The sequence below is a fragment of the Lissotriton helveticus genome, chromosome 5_1 (assembly GCF_964261635.1).
Source record: "Lissotriton helveticus chromosome 5_1, aLisHel1.1, whole genome shotgun sequence".
In the NCBI taxonomy this organism is placed as follows: domain Eukaryota; kingdom Metazoa; phylum Chordata; class Amphibia; order Caudata; family Salamandridae; genus Lissotriton; species Lissotriton helveticus.
Window position 1 is genome coordinate 684083900 of NC_136065.1, and position 14786 is coordinate 684098685.

The 14786-nt window shown below is 47.3% G+C and overlaps 1 protein-coding gene across 1 annotated transcript in view; it reads right to left on the reverse strand.

Annotated features, from left to right (window-relative positions):
- The window catches only part of ASCC1 (activating signal cointegrator 1 complex subunit 1), a 771288-nt gene that overhangs the window by 242094 nt on the left and 514408 nt on the right, over window positions 1-14786 (reverse strand). The window lies entirely within an intron of this gene.

Consider the following 14786-nt stretch of genomic DNA (forward strand, 5'->3'; position numbering starts at 1 on the left):
GTCAACATAACAGGAGGAGCACCAAGCCACAAATTTGTTCCACCAAACAAATTTGTTAACAGACGCCTGGATGCCAAGATGCCATCACAAATTTCAGGAGGCAAATCAAAGGCATTCAACTGCTAACGTTCAATCTCCATGCATGAAGGTGGAGTGTGTATATGTTCGTGTATAGAACCCCTGCCCTGGGGCTATGACAGAAGGTCCTCCCGAAGAGGCAGCCTGATCGGAGGACAGATGCTCAAGCTCAGGAGTTCAGGATATCAAACACTCCGTGTCCAGTCCCGAACCACTACGATGACCTGGTGCCTGTCGGTCCTGTTCTTCTTGAAAATTCATGGCAAAAGCGGTATTGCCAAAAAGGTGTACAGGAGTCCCTGGATCCATTCTAAACAGAAAGCCGCTTTGGAAACTCCAACGTGCAAAAGAACATGTTCTCTGTGGTGGCGAATAGATCGAGCTTGGTTTCTCCCCATTCTCGGAAGAAGCCTTGCCAGATCTCTGGATGTAGATGCCATTCGTGATCTTTTGAGGCATCGGCGGCTGATTTCGCCCGCCTTGGTGTTCAAAGATCTTGCCAGGTGCTGCATGACTAGGAAGATATCCTGCTGCTCCAGTCAGGTCCAGAGCTTCAGGGCCTCCAGGCACAGAGTCCACAACCCCACTCTGTCCTGTTTGTTGCAATACCACATGGCGGTAGGATTGTCTGTGAGCACCTGAACTAGACTTCCTCTGATGGATAGGAGGAACGTTTTCAATGTCAAGCGAATTGCCAGCAGTTCCAGAAGATTGTAGTGGAGCTGGGACTCTGGCGGAGACCAGAGTCTTCTGATCTCTACCGCTTCCAGGTGGCCACTCCAGCCCAAATGTGATGCATTGTCACCACAGTCCGTTCTGGCTGGGGAAGGGAGTGGTGTCTGCAGCTGGTACAATCGCGGTTTGTTAGCCACCACTGCAGATCTTATGCAGTTTCCTTGAAATCTGGACCACGTCATAAAGGTTTCCCTAATGCTGCGCCCACTGGGACTTCAGGTCCCACTGCAGAAACCTGCCTGTGCCATTGGACATACTTCACTAGCAGGATACAGGAGACCATCAAACCCAGCAGCCTCAGAGTCCATTTCATCGGAATCCCGGACAGAGATTGAAACACTTGGATCATAGTCAAAATGTCCTGTTCTGCTCCGGAGGGTATGTGCAGAACTGCACTGTGTCCAAAATAGCCCATATGAAAGGAAGAGTCTGAGAAGGAGTCAGGTGTGACTTTGACAAGGTGATAACGAACCCCAGAGAATGCAGGAGGATTGTCGCTGTCTGCAGTTGGGTGGTGATTGCCTCAGGTGAACCACCTTTGGCAGCCAGTTGTCGCGGTAGAGGAAGGCAAGGACCCCTGACCTGTGAAGGTAATCTGCAGCCATCACCATCATGTTATTGAATAACAAGGAGGTACTGGTGAGGCCGAAGACGAGCATAGTGACTGGAAATGCTCATGGCCTACCATGAACCGCAGGTGATGCTTCTGGGCTTCCAGGGTGGGGATATGAAAAAAAGCGTTCTGAAAGTCCAACGCTACTATCCAGTTTCCAGAGCAGACAAGAGCTGAGTCAAGATGAGTACTTTGAAAGTCTATTTCTTCAGAAAGGTATTGTGGTGCTCAGATCTAGTATGAGGCAGAGGTCTTCATCCTTTTTCAACATCAGAAAGTACTGGGAATAGCAACCACATCCTACTTCTGGCACAGGCACCTTCTCTATGGTTGCTTTGGCCAACAGAGCCTGCACTTCTTGATGGAGCAAGAAGAGATTGTCCTCTGTCAGCCATTCTGGGGTTGGTTGCAAGGGCAGAGGGGTTGTCATGAAGAGAAGGGCATAACCCTGCTGGACAACTGGAAAGCACCCACTTGTCCAAAGTTACCCCTTGCCACTGAGGCAGATGGTGCTGGATTCTGCCACCAACAGCATGGCTGTGCTGTGTGGAGGGCACGCTAAAGGGGCTTAGAGGCTACAGCTGCCGGAGTTGTGGTGACTGGACAACACACTGGCTTTGGTTCCCACGTCCTCTGTGGGAGCTACATCCACAGCCACGAAAAAACTGGGAGCCCTGGGGGTATGGCTGATAGTGCCAGCGCAGCTCGGAGCCCTTATTGTAGCCATGGAAGGGGCCATAGAAGGAGTGCCGATGGCACGATGCCAGGGAGGAACCCAAAGATCTGGCACTAGCTCGACTCTACTTTAAGCGAACAAGCGCCGCATCAGCCTTATAACCAAACAGGTGAGAGCCTTCGAAGGGCATGTCCATCAGATCCGACCGGTCATCCCATGAGAAGCCAGTTGATCATAGCCAGGCATGGCAGTGTAATGCCACAGTTGAGGTGTTAGGCCTGCTGAATTAATCAGTGGTGTCCAACCCACTCCAAATGGAGAACTTTGCTACGTCCCGCCTACAATAATGGCCTAGTTCAGTACAGCTCTGGCTACTTCCGAGACCATGGGTATCTCTTGCATGATTGTGCCTCACAAGGTTTCGGAGTACTGGCCCAAGAGGCAATGCTGTGTTCACTGACTGCAATGCTAAGCAGGTGGAAGAAACTATCCTCTTTCCGAAGGTGACCAGACTCTTGGATTTCATGTCTGAAGTAGGAGGTGTTAGGCCTGCTGAATTATTCAGTGGTGTCCAACCCACTCCAAATGGAGAACTTTGCTACGTCCCGCCTACGATAGCGGCCTAGTTCAGTACAGCTCTGGCTACTTCCGAGACCATGGGTATCCCTTGCATGATTGTGCCTCACAAGGTTTCGGAGTACTGGCCCAAGAGGCAATGCTGTGTTCACTGACTGCAATGCTAGGTAGGTGGAAGACACTATCCTCTTTCCGAAGGTGACCAGACTCTTGGATTTCATGTCTGAAGTAGGAGTGGAGAATCACTGGGATGAAGTTTGGCGGTTGAGGCATGCACCACCAGGTTATCAGGCAGTTGGTGCTGGATGAAGAAAGCTGGGCCCCCAGTGGAGGCGTGGTTGCAATGGGCAATCATCTTGTGCGCTGAAACTCCCGTGCAGTGTTTGACCCAAGTCTCCAAGAGAGTTTCCGTGAGGGCTTTGTTGAAGGGAAGCATTGACGTCAAAGGGGAGAGCCCCGGCTTAAGTACCTCTGTGGTCCTATCTTGGAAGGAGGGAAGCTTCAGGTCAAGGACCACCATCGCCCTCCTCACCACCATGGTGAAGGATGCACCTTACACCGTGGCAGGACCTAGTGGCAAGACCAGGACAACATCTGGAGAAGTGTCCAGTCCACTGGCATCTTCCAGCACCTGGAGCAAGTTTTTGTCTTGATAGGGATGGGTCATCTCTTCTGAGAGGCCAAATAACTGATAGGCGTCAACAACGCCCCCCCAAAGTCCAAATCTGCACTAGGTCAGTTAAAGGCCAGGGGCAGCGTGTCCAGCAGAATGGTTGACATGGTCCTGTGGGCGTCAAGGCAAGGCTGTCTGGGAATCAGACAGGACAATGGGGTCTCCATCGTCGGGTGGTGAAGCAGGATCAGGTTTGATATTAGGAGGACATGCTCCAGCTTAGGTCTCTGCCTCGGTGCCGGAGTCGGTCCGGATCTGGAGGTGGATCCATTGGGTACAGCGGGCGTCTGGAGCAGGCTCTCTGGCTGTACCCCAGCTGAGGAACCTCTCACTCCATGGGGCCTGAAGGCATACCAAAGGGAGTCAGGGGCCCAAAGATGGACTGCATGGTCTCATAAAACTCTGTAAGTGGTGCAGGGTTTGATCCAGGGAAGTTGGGGAGGCGTGGAGCAGGACCGGTCTCCGGCTCCACTGAGTATTGTGGGTCTGGGGCATAGAACCATGCGATCAAGTGGGGGGGGGGGCAGCAAAGTACGCTTGGACAATTTCTTCATGTGCTTCTTTGACTTACCAGACTTCGCGCACGATGACATGGACTTCAAAGATCATTGATCCTGAGACTCCATGCACGGGCTCTCGATTCCTCGGGCCTGGGACCAGGACCAGGAACGGCGTGTTGCCTTCTTGTGTCGCGCCACTAGGAGCTTCATATCTTACTTCCAGATTGACATTGTTGCATCGACTGACAGGAGGCACAGGCCCTGGAGTAGTGGTCCCACCCAAGACACCACAAACAGACCAAGTGGGGATCAGAAGCAGACATCTATCTGCGACATTCCCCACAAGCCTTAAAGCTTGTGTGTTTGTTAGGAGACATGTCCCTAGTGCACTGGGAGCAATCGCTCAATAAGGGTCCACAAAAATGAAGTCGAAAAAGATGGTAGAAAACGGACAGAGTTAGCTCTCTTGATATGCACTGTTGGCACGGAAATAAATTAACTGATGTCTGTTGGACCTGTCAGGCCTTTGGGTGGTCCCTCCTAATTTTGATTCTCTTTTTGCCTTCTATTTAATTTTTTTGTGTCCACTACATTTTTTTGGGTGTTGATCCTAGGTCTCTGGGCGCCTCATTATTACTTATTAGTAATGCAGCGCAGGTGCTCTTGTAAAATGGAGGAAGGGCAGGCACCCTCACAAAATGGTGGCCTGCCAACTGTCAAAGTTTTACCTCAGAGCCTTGGCCATAGGTTAGTATTAGAGGAATCTAGAACCTTCCGGCCCATTCTAGTGACCTGGGCCTAGGGTATATAAGGTCAGAACCTGGGCGGCCATTTTGAGCATCATAGGGCTGGCTGGAGTGCAGGCTGTGGCGTCAGGGGTATAGGGCACTGAGTGGGTTGACTTCTCTTGAGGGTTGCTTCCTTGCCGCTGTCATCGCCCCTCTACCCGTAGACCTGGCCCTGCCTAGGTATTTTCCTGATGAACCCTGCCCTGGTGCCTCCACACGAAAGGAAGAACTGTCCCTTTCACTGAGTTGATCTAAGTAACTGCTGGGGCTCGTGCTGAGTGGAAAGTATGGCCCCCTTTTGATCTGTGGGGGTAAGAGCTGCCCCGAGGATACTGGATAGCTCCGGGGGTAAAGAAGAGACTGTGAGCCCCCCCCGTTCTCTAACGATCCCATTCCTGTGCTGGCCGGCCCCATCTCACCTGTGCCGAGGACCGCTGTGGGGTGGAGGTCGCCTGGCCTGTGACATTGGTTCTGGAGGTGCCCCGTGTAGGTGTTGTGGCTCCCTCCCCGGGCGAGGAGCCGGTGGCAGATGCGGTGCCTGTACCGCTGCCCTCGCAGAGGTGATTGTGGCTAAAGGGGGCGGAGCGGCCTTGAGGCGTCCCTTTCTACGCGCAGGCCCAGTGGAGGGCTTGTCAGCCTCATTGAAGGAGCGGCGCTGCAGCGAGACACTTTTCTCCCGCGCAGGTCAGCAGAGGGCTTGGCGTCACAGGAGAGGCGGCGCTGCTCTGTGGTGTTCCTCAGACCGCGCAGGCCCAGTGGAGGGCTTGGCGCCTTCACTGGAAAGGCGGATCTGCAGCGGAGTTGAGTAGTTGCGGCCTGAAGAGATTCTAGAGCCTCGGTAGCCTTGCCTGGGCTCTCCCACAGAAGCGTCCGTTCTCCAGAGCAGAACTAAGGTGAAGGCCTGACTTTCTTGCGCGAGGGCAGATAGTTTCACCGGGGGCCTACCGGTGAGGAAGTAAGCTCCCCAAGTTGCCGGTCAGCTGGTATTAATCATAATAGCCTCGAGACTACAAGTAAGCAGGGATTTGGGGCTGGTGCAGGACACAGACTCAGGGAAAGCCTTACAGGGTCTAGTGGTTGGCTTGACTTCCTGTACCCTGGTAGAAGAGGTAATAGGAACCAGGAGAACTTAAACTGATAAAACCACACCACTGAATTTAGGGTCCTGCCAAGCATAAAACCCCTGCTGGACCATTACTACAACAATTCAGAAGCCAGAGTGCTGTATATTATCAGACAGAGTTATGTTTGTCGGCCAAAAGTAATGCATGTTCCTGTTCCACTTGGGATACCTGAGTCTGGTCTCTGTCTTATTAATGCAAATATCCGCCTTTCTAAAAGAAGGTTGTAATTCCATTTCATTATCCAAGTAATGTACAGTCACTATAAGGAAGCACTAAACTTGCTGCTTATTTTATTCAAACTACAAAATAACTGCTGGAAGATTGAGGTGCTAGGGTTCTTGCTGAGCTCGTATCCTTTTGGAGAAAAAGTTTATCATCTAATGCAATGTGGAGCTCTACTGATGCAAATAATCAAATGTTGAGGTGCTTAATGTGTTGAGGTTTTACACTGCTAAAGGAGTAAGTCAATCTAAAGATTTTTATAAAGCATTCCATATTTTTCCTAACAAGGTGTGGTGTCATTTTTGGGTGGAAATACGCTGTGCTACTGTGTTGAGTGTGACGCAAGAGCAACAATTAGCCTTAAAGATAGGCCTTACCGCTTGAGCCAGACTACCCTAGGTGGACTGGTAACCCCAGGTCCAACAATGTCACTGTGCCCGAGTGAAGCCTATATAGGCACTGTGCAGGTCACATCCAGTGGCGCGCAGATGTACTGCTCAAGATTTTACGGATCCAGTCTGACACTAGGAAAATATTCTAGGGTGAAGAAGCTGTGGTTAAAAGTCCCTATCAGAAATCCATCCCACAAAGGTCACATTGAGCTCTTGCGTTTCTATCCAGCAATAAACTAGCATCTAATACTTAAGCGTCCTATCTCTCCCTCATTTTTGCTTCAAAACATGCAAGGAGCAGATACAAAAACAGAATACGAGCCCCCCTGGACATCATGCACACCAAAACACTATCAATATTGGGCACACGGTGGTTTCACACTTGTCCCCAAAATACGTTTCGGCACCACGTCAGCGGTATGAAAAACACATAAATTACTTTATTATTTCACTATGCTAATTCAACACTAATCCTTTAATGGGTTTCGCAGTAGTGTGCTACTCGCCGATAAAAGCACTTCAACACCCCATTAGGGATAAAAAGCGCTATATAAATGCAAACCTTTTTTCCCTCTTCTATCCCTCAGCTATCCTTCTGAATCCAAATAATTGACTAACCCTATCCCTCACTCAAATGCTTTCATATTTCACTATACTAATTCAACACTAATTCTTTATGGGTTCCAGAGTAGCGTGCTACTCGCCGAAAAAGCGCTTTAAAGCCTCGTCAGGTGTAGTAAGTGCTATATAAATGCAATTACAATACACTACAATACAATAAATGCAACTACAATACGCCGTTACTAAGCACTATCCAATATAGTTAGGGCAGCTTGAAAAATGGTTGCATTTCACTAGAGAGATTTTCTCTTACCCCAAAAAATACCAATTACAAAATCGAGCGCCAACAAGACTAGCACAGCATGATTAGCAGCTTTACTACAAGGCCTATTACAAAAATGAGTACGTTCGTTTATGCGACTTGTGCATCTGTTTGTCTAGAGCAATATAGCGGAAATATGTGAGGAAGAGCAGTTTTCGAGCGCCTCTATGTGCCGTACAAAAATCAATGTCTTTAACGAGAAAATGTTTCATACATCTTGCGCGGCTGACAATGTGCAATGACTCCGAACATTACAAGACTACAGCAGCTGCTCGACGGCTGTCATTTCTCATGTTCCAGACAGAAGTGATTTTAAGGCTTATCTTTCAGCAGGCTTGTGTCTGGCTGCAAAATGCCCAGGAAAGATTTCTAGCGCTTTTGTGAGGAATTTTCCCCGACAATTGTTAGGAGGTTGCTCGGGCACCACAAAATGGAATACATGGTATAAAAAAAACATGCCTGCAGACACGCCGGATGTTAATTCAGAACATGTTCAACCTAACATGCCCACAGTATCTACAAAGACCTATAAATCCAATAGCACGCTGCATTTAGACTGTAGGTCTGGTACTTACAATAGGAACTGTTATGCAATACATATGGCTTACTGTAGATCATTCTCGTTTTTACTGCAGACCTAGTGCCATAATGTATCAAGTCTTTTTCCCGTTTGCAAAACGGGCAGATTCTCAGAGTCGGCCTGTTTGCGAATTGGAAAAAGCCTTTTGGGATGTATCATTCCAAAAGGCCATAGCAAAATAGAGAATTGCAAATTGTGCGATTCTCTATTTTGCGAATGGAATTAAGGAATTGCAAATTACGATTCCTTAAATGCAATTCTGGAAGCACCAGAAATGTGCTATTTGGCCTTAAGGAATTGCAAACTACCACCAACTTCAAGCTAGTGGTAATCAGGAATTTTCTTTAAAAAAGCATTTTTTTATTTTTTTAAAGTGCCATATGTCGCATATCCATGCCCTTAGGGCATGTATGTGCACAAAATGAGCACACATATATTTTAGGAGTCAACAGGGTACCCTTTTGGCACCCTTGCAACTTTGAAATTGCATTCTCAATTTGCGATTCTCTAATTGGTAATCGCATATTGAGAATGCCTTCCCATTCATTACTATGTGCCTCCTAGCCCACAGGAATAAATGGGAAGGTATTCCTTAATTGCGAATCTCAATTTGCGATTCGCAAAATTTTTTGCAAATCCTACATACATTGCATTTTGCGATTCTCTAATAGCGATTCGCTAAAAATCGCAATTTGAGATTAGCAAAACTCTATTTTGATACATATGGCCCCTAGACATCTCCATGCCAAGGAACTTAGAACTAACATATTCTTTTGTGCTTAACTCTCTTAAAAATTTGCCCCTTTAAAAACAATATTCAATAAAAATTAATATGGGGTTAATGGGATATTGGTTTTTGCTAATACAAATCACCATGTTAGTGGCTATCCGGAAAAGCACGAAATCGGGCACTTAACATATTCGGCTTAAAAATATGCAACAGAACCAGTAGTCGCAAGCCATGTTGAATAGTCACAAGTTATGGACGAAAACAAATCTTATGACCGCCCTTGTCCCTTTGTTGTGGCATCATGCAAAAGTATTGCTTGAAAGACAAGTTATTAGCCTTTCGTAAATCTCTTACTGGTGGATACTAAAACACAGAATCCTCACCTTTTGAATTCTTCTGGGCACCAGACAGGATCTGGAACATTTTCTCAGAAATGTCTTCCATGTTCTGGTAGGTAGCAGCATCAGACTCTGCTGCAATCTCATCCCACTGCTGGACCAAGGGGCAAGGAGCTGCATACAGGCGCCATTCCTGCACCTGATGTCAGTTTACAATTGCAGCCTTCTGCCATAACCCCTTTCAGAGGGCCACAGGGCAAGCAGGAGCTACAGGGCCGAACGGTGTGGGATGAGGCATTTTACCGTAGATGTCCTGGGCCCAAACTACTATGGATCCTCAGCAACTGGGCCAAGTACCTCTTCAGCACATGACTCTCAGTGGTAGAGCGGGTCAAGCAGTCCAAGGCTTCTCATGGGGATGCAGGGTGGGGAACACAGGCTCACAACTCAAAGTATGTCCAATAGCACCAATAAATGATTGTTCAAGCAAATACTTGCTTTTATGAAAAAGAGTACGAATATATACAAAAACAAAGCGAAATATGGCATTCCCAATCAATACAAACAGTCCCATGAGGTCAGGACTCTAGTGTTTGATAGGCAGGTCCCTAAGTCCCACTTCCCTCTCACTAACAGTAGCGCTTATTCCCCATTCACTGTAGGTGACATTCAGGTTAAGCCCCACTAATAGTCTGAGTCTCAGGAGTCTGACTTCAACTCTTCCAAAAGTCAAAAGTATTCCAGCACCTGAATCACTATGTGACAGATCAAGCTCCCCCGGGGCCATACGGCCATACGATCAGTCTTACTTACTCCTATAGGGATTGTGCGACCAGAGTCTCCAGAAGTATTTCACTTGCAGTCATCACAGAGAGCTGCAGGAGCTGTTGTTGATCAGTAGTATTTGCGTCTCTGCAAGGGCACCAGTTGGGCATCCACAGTGCTTTCTCTGGGTCGATGGTAAGTTCCTCTAATTCTTCTCACAGATGGGGGGTTGCTTGCTCCTGTTCTGCCCCTCAGTCGCGGGGCTTGGGCCCACACGTCACCATGGCGGTCTCTCCTTTTGACGATGGCTGGCACTAGGCAATGGTCCTCACCTCTCCGGTGGCCCTCTCTAGCATACGAAGGGGTCACCAGCCATACTCCGCGTATGGGCAACAGACTAATCTGAACAGCATTAATTTCCTCTTCACTGTGGCCCCCTCTGACAAACGCGGTAGCCGACCTCACTTCGCACATAGACTCCGGCCTGATCCTCACTGCAGTAATCTTCACAGTGGCACCCTCTGGCATACAGTATCACCGACTTCACTCCGGCAACAGACTACAGCTTGATCGGCACTGCAGTAATCTTCACAATGGTCCCCTCTGGCAAATCTTCATGGTGGGCTCCCCGTCGACTACATTTTTCACACAGGAGACGGACCAATAAGTGCAACCACAGGCAACTTCACTGCGGCCCCCTCTGGCAAACAGGGTCACCGACTTGGATCTACATATGGGGTGCCAACTGGTACAACAGCCATCTCCTCGGCAACAGGATTCACTCATCAGGATCCCCCAGCAGATCTCGATCGCTCCAAGCGCTCTCCTCTTCCTCATGGAGTACACTGGTCTTGGCAAGCAGGCAGGCACATGTGCTCCAGTCTCCAAGGGCAGGTGGTCTTGGCTTTCCCTGGGTGATGTCCCCTCACCCAGCTGGGAGACTGTCAGGCCTCAGCACTCGGCGCCGAGTGAGGGTGCTATTTTGGACGCAGAGACAACGTGCGAAAGAAAGTCGATTGAATTGAGCCACAAATCTGTTCAGTGCGCCAGCTTGAGACTTTCCAAGGTCCAGCTGGCCTTGCCATTACACGCACGCCGACCTAGACCAACTCAAATGGTCCAGCTTCGGTTTTTCGAATAAAGTCACCACACAGGCTTTAACTTATGGAGCCTTGGTCCTGATGAGAACTCATTAAACAACACGAGTTCAAAACGCGTAGAATGTATGATTTGAGCCTTAAGACTATTCAACTAATTGTTGAAAACGATTTGAAAAATAGTCTACAACATACTGTGAATAGTGTAATTCCAGTGTAAATAAGGTGTGATTCTTGTGTATGTATGTGAGTGAATTTTTTGGGGATAGTGAATATGTATATAAATGCTTTGTGGATAATGTTTTATGAATATTTTGTGTAATGGTGTATATGTTTTGTACAGATGGTGTCCGAAAAACAAAACATTCGTGAAATTATAACCAAAATAATGAAGAAAAATCAATTATAAATAAATGAGATTTATTCAGAAAAAAGAAAAAAATCCAACAATGCATATTGTTTAATTCGTATGTCTCGCATAAAATCAAAGTAAAAAAAGCACACAGTATTGGCATTCTTTTTGTTAGCTATTAACACTCAGAGTGTCAATGACAGACTGAAAAACGTCAGCGTGTGCAGAATCTAAAATCGACCGTAATAACACTTAGAAGTCCACTCCATAGAATGGGGAGGACTGAGGGCAATGATGAATCTTCAATTACCTAGAGTATCAACCAGAAAGAGCATTACCAAAGGTAAGTAACTTCTGATGGATGCTTTTGACCTCAAATTCCACATCTTTTGAATCAATACCAAAGCAAGTACACTCCAAAATGTGGTGAGTCTCAGAAGTAGACTTTACACTAGGAAGTCCTCTAGAACGGAACAGGCAAAATGGCCCTCCATGCAGAAGGAACTGAGAATCGATGCAATAGTGTCTGATGAAGGTGTGGCTGGAAGCCCATACTCTAGCTTGGCAGATGTCCAACAGAGGAAAGCTACCAGCTAAAGTTGTAGTGGCAGCTTTGGCTGAGTGGAATTAGCCCAACTCTTTCTTGTCCAAGGAACATCACATCTTAATTCAAAGGAGTAGCCATCTGGACAAGGCTGGTTTCCAGTTAGCCTACCTCTTTTTCACCCTGGAAAATCCAATAAACTGATGGCACTATCTATAAAGAGGGATATGGCAGAAAATAGAAACCGGCAGCATGATGGACTACCCCACATGGAAGGGCGGCACCACTTTTGGCAGAAAGGATGCCCGTTTCTGAAGTACCAACTTTTCCAGGCGAAGGTGGCATGCAGTAGTTGTACTGACATCATCTGCAGTTCCTGACATGCAGACCTGACTGCAAAGTGGAAAAGGGTTAATAACCTCGCAGTACAACTGCCCCTACACTCAAAAGGTATGTATACAAAGAATATAATAACCAAATTATAGTTCCACTGCAGCATAAATAAAGGTTCAGGAGAGAACAAATATCTACAAATGAAAACACTAAAATAGGTGACTTAAATAAGGGGTGCTGATCAGTCAAATGTAGAAAAGCCAAAAGGACAGAGAAGTAACCTTTAATGGTGCCCTTAACTAAGCCTTGTTGTGCTAAAGACAAAACAAAAAAAAGTGCATCAGAAAACTTCACTTGAAAGCAGATCAACCTCACAGTCCTAGCACAAGGTTACAAACCTTCCCCAGCTGCCAGAATAGATCGACTTGGTGGATGGGCGGGAGAAGCCAAGAAGACATCCACCACCTCTGCAGATAAGGCAAAACAACTCAACTGGTTCCACTCACTCTCTAACCATGGAGATGTAAGTATGGAGATTCAGGAGAAGAATCCTGTCCTCTTGCTCTGTTACTGGGTATAGAAGGAAACAAAGGCTCAAGAGCTCAGAGGCCACACTTGCCAAGCTCTGTTCGAAGTTATTAGATTGAGCTGAGCGCGGTCTTGTTTGACTTTCCCCTAGAACTCAGTAATTAACAGCAAAGAAGCAAACACATGCTGAAGACAGGAATCCTAGACAAGACAGAACACATCCTTCGAGGAACCTTGATGCGGCAACTCCAGGGAGTAAAATGTGCAATATGGAGTATTTTCTGTGGTGGTGAAAATATCTAACTAAGGCAAACCCCACTGGGCGAACACACTTTGAATTACCTCCAGAAGAAGTCAGCCAGCTTGTCTGCTCTGGCATTGAGAAACCCGACAAAGTGATTGACTCACCGGGAAATTACTTGAATATCCAACCACAGCTAGAATCTCTGCTGTTTCTGGTACAGAACCCAAGACCTCACACTTTCCTGCTTGTTACAGACCCACATGAAAGTTGTATTCTCTGTCAGGACCTTCACAGGATTGCCTAAGATGGACGGCAAGAAGGAGCTATGGGCCAACCAGATGGCATGTAACGTCAGGTGTCTGATGTGGTGTCTCTTCTCCATCGAACACTAGATAGCCCTAATCTCCACATGCACCCTCAAACCAGAGACAATACATTCATCACAACTGTCAGCTCCAAGTGAGGCAAAAATAGCCTCCTTAAGCCACCACCAAAGGCCCCATGCCACCTCTTCTAAAACACAGATACTGTCCAAAAAATCCCTAGTGCTGGTGCCAGTAGAGTCGGGGGTTACACTGTACAGCCGGCAGGTGCCACCACGCAAGAGGCACTAGCAGGGTGCACGACACCAGGAGCCCAAGACGCCTCATAATCCATAGGTGATGGAACACAAGGAAGACCCAGATACATCAGATCATATACTACATGTCCGAGAATCTCTGTGCGGAGTACCAGGATGGGTGGAAAGGATTTGTACACCGTGTATACAGGAAAGCCCTTCTACATCAGCTGAACGAGGACATCAGGTTAACAGTCGTCTGCTGGTGATCTGCAATTGAATGAGGTGAGTCCACCTTAAACAGCTAATTAGCTAGGTACAGGAATACATGTACTCCCGTCTTGGGAAGGTCGGCTGCAAACTTCGCCAATACCTTGATAAATACTGTGGTCCGAAAAGAGATTAATGGGCATTATAATGAACTGGAACTGATCCATTCCCACAATGAAGCAGAAGAATCACGCGCTATCAAAGTCTCCTACATGGCTTTATTGAAGGTAGCAAAGGCTCTGAAGTTGCAGGGCTTGGTTGCACGATTTCTGTAAGCAAATACGTTTAGCTTTTCACAGATGGCAAAAGCACCTTGTTGTAAAAGAGGATACACAGTCCAGTTGTATAAGTAGATAATCCTTTATTGTAGCTTGGTTCCAGGATAGGTAAGTAGGAGAAGATAGAAAGTATAGATGCAGCCCCACCAGGAGCACACTCCTAGCAGCTCAGCCTGAGTTGACCAACAGACACTGTAAGCACAGAGAGACACTCAGGCATTCCATGATGTCATGGTACTTTCTACAGAGCTATTCAGTGGAGAAAGTAGAGAAGTAATTTACTACACCCCTCTGTTATAGGCAACCATCACAAAAGAGGTACTTTCCTTGGTCGGGCCAATTCCATCTTAGGAGAAGAATCCAGTCCATTAGCACTCTGAAGATCTAAATACAAACCAGCATCAGCGTTGTGGGTTGGGGTGATGGGTGGGGAGCAAACTATCAAACTTATCCACATTATCATCATCTTGCGGAACATTCTATAAACTTTGTATCACGTCCGAATATAACCCAAAGAGGGCCACAAGCTGCTGGATATACTAGTGTATAGGCAAAAGCACTGGTGGAAAATCTTACAATACCAAAGACTGCTTTTTAGAAACCTCATAACGAGGTACTGGCCGAGATATACCTCGGAACCCGCAAGTGGCATCAGTGTCAAATTCAAGAACAGTGCCCAACAGGCTGGAACTGGTGTGGCCTTGTGCAAACATGTGGAGGCATGGCCTGGCACTGTCTCGAGGCCGGCAAAAGCCCAAAAGGGATCAGTCGCTTACAGGACAGGTCCTGTCAGTTGAAACCTGGTGAGGGGCCCCGAAGGGTCCTCAGTACCTAAAAGATCCAAAATCTTCTCAAAAAGCTGCAGCGTTGCCTCCTTGAAGATCTCTAACTGCTGAGAAGTTGACAAT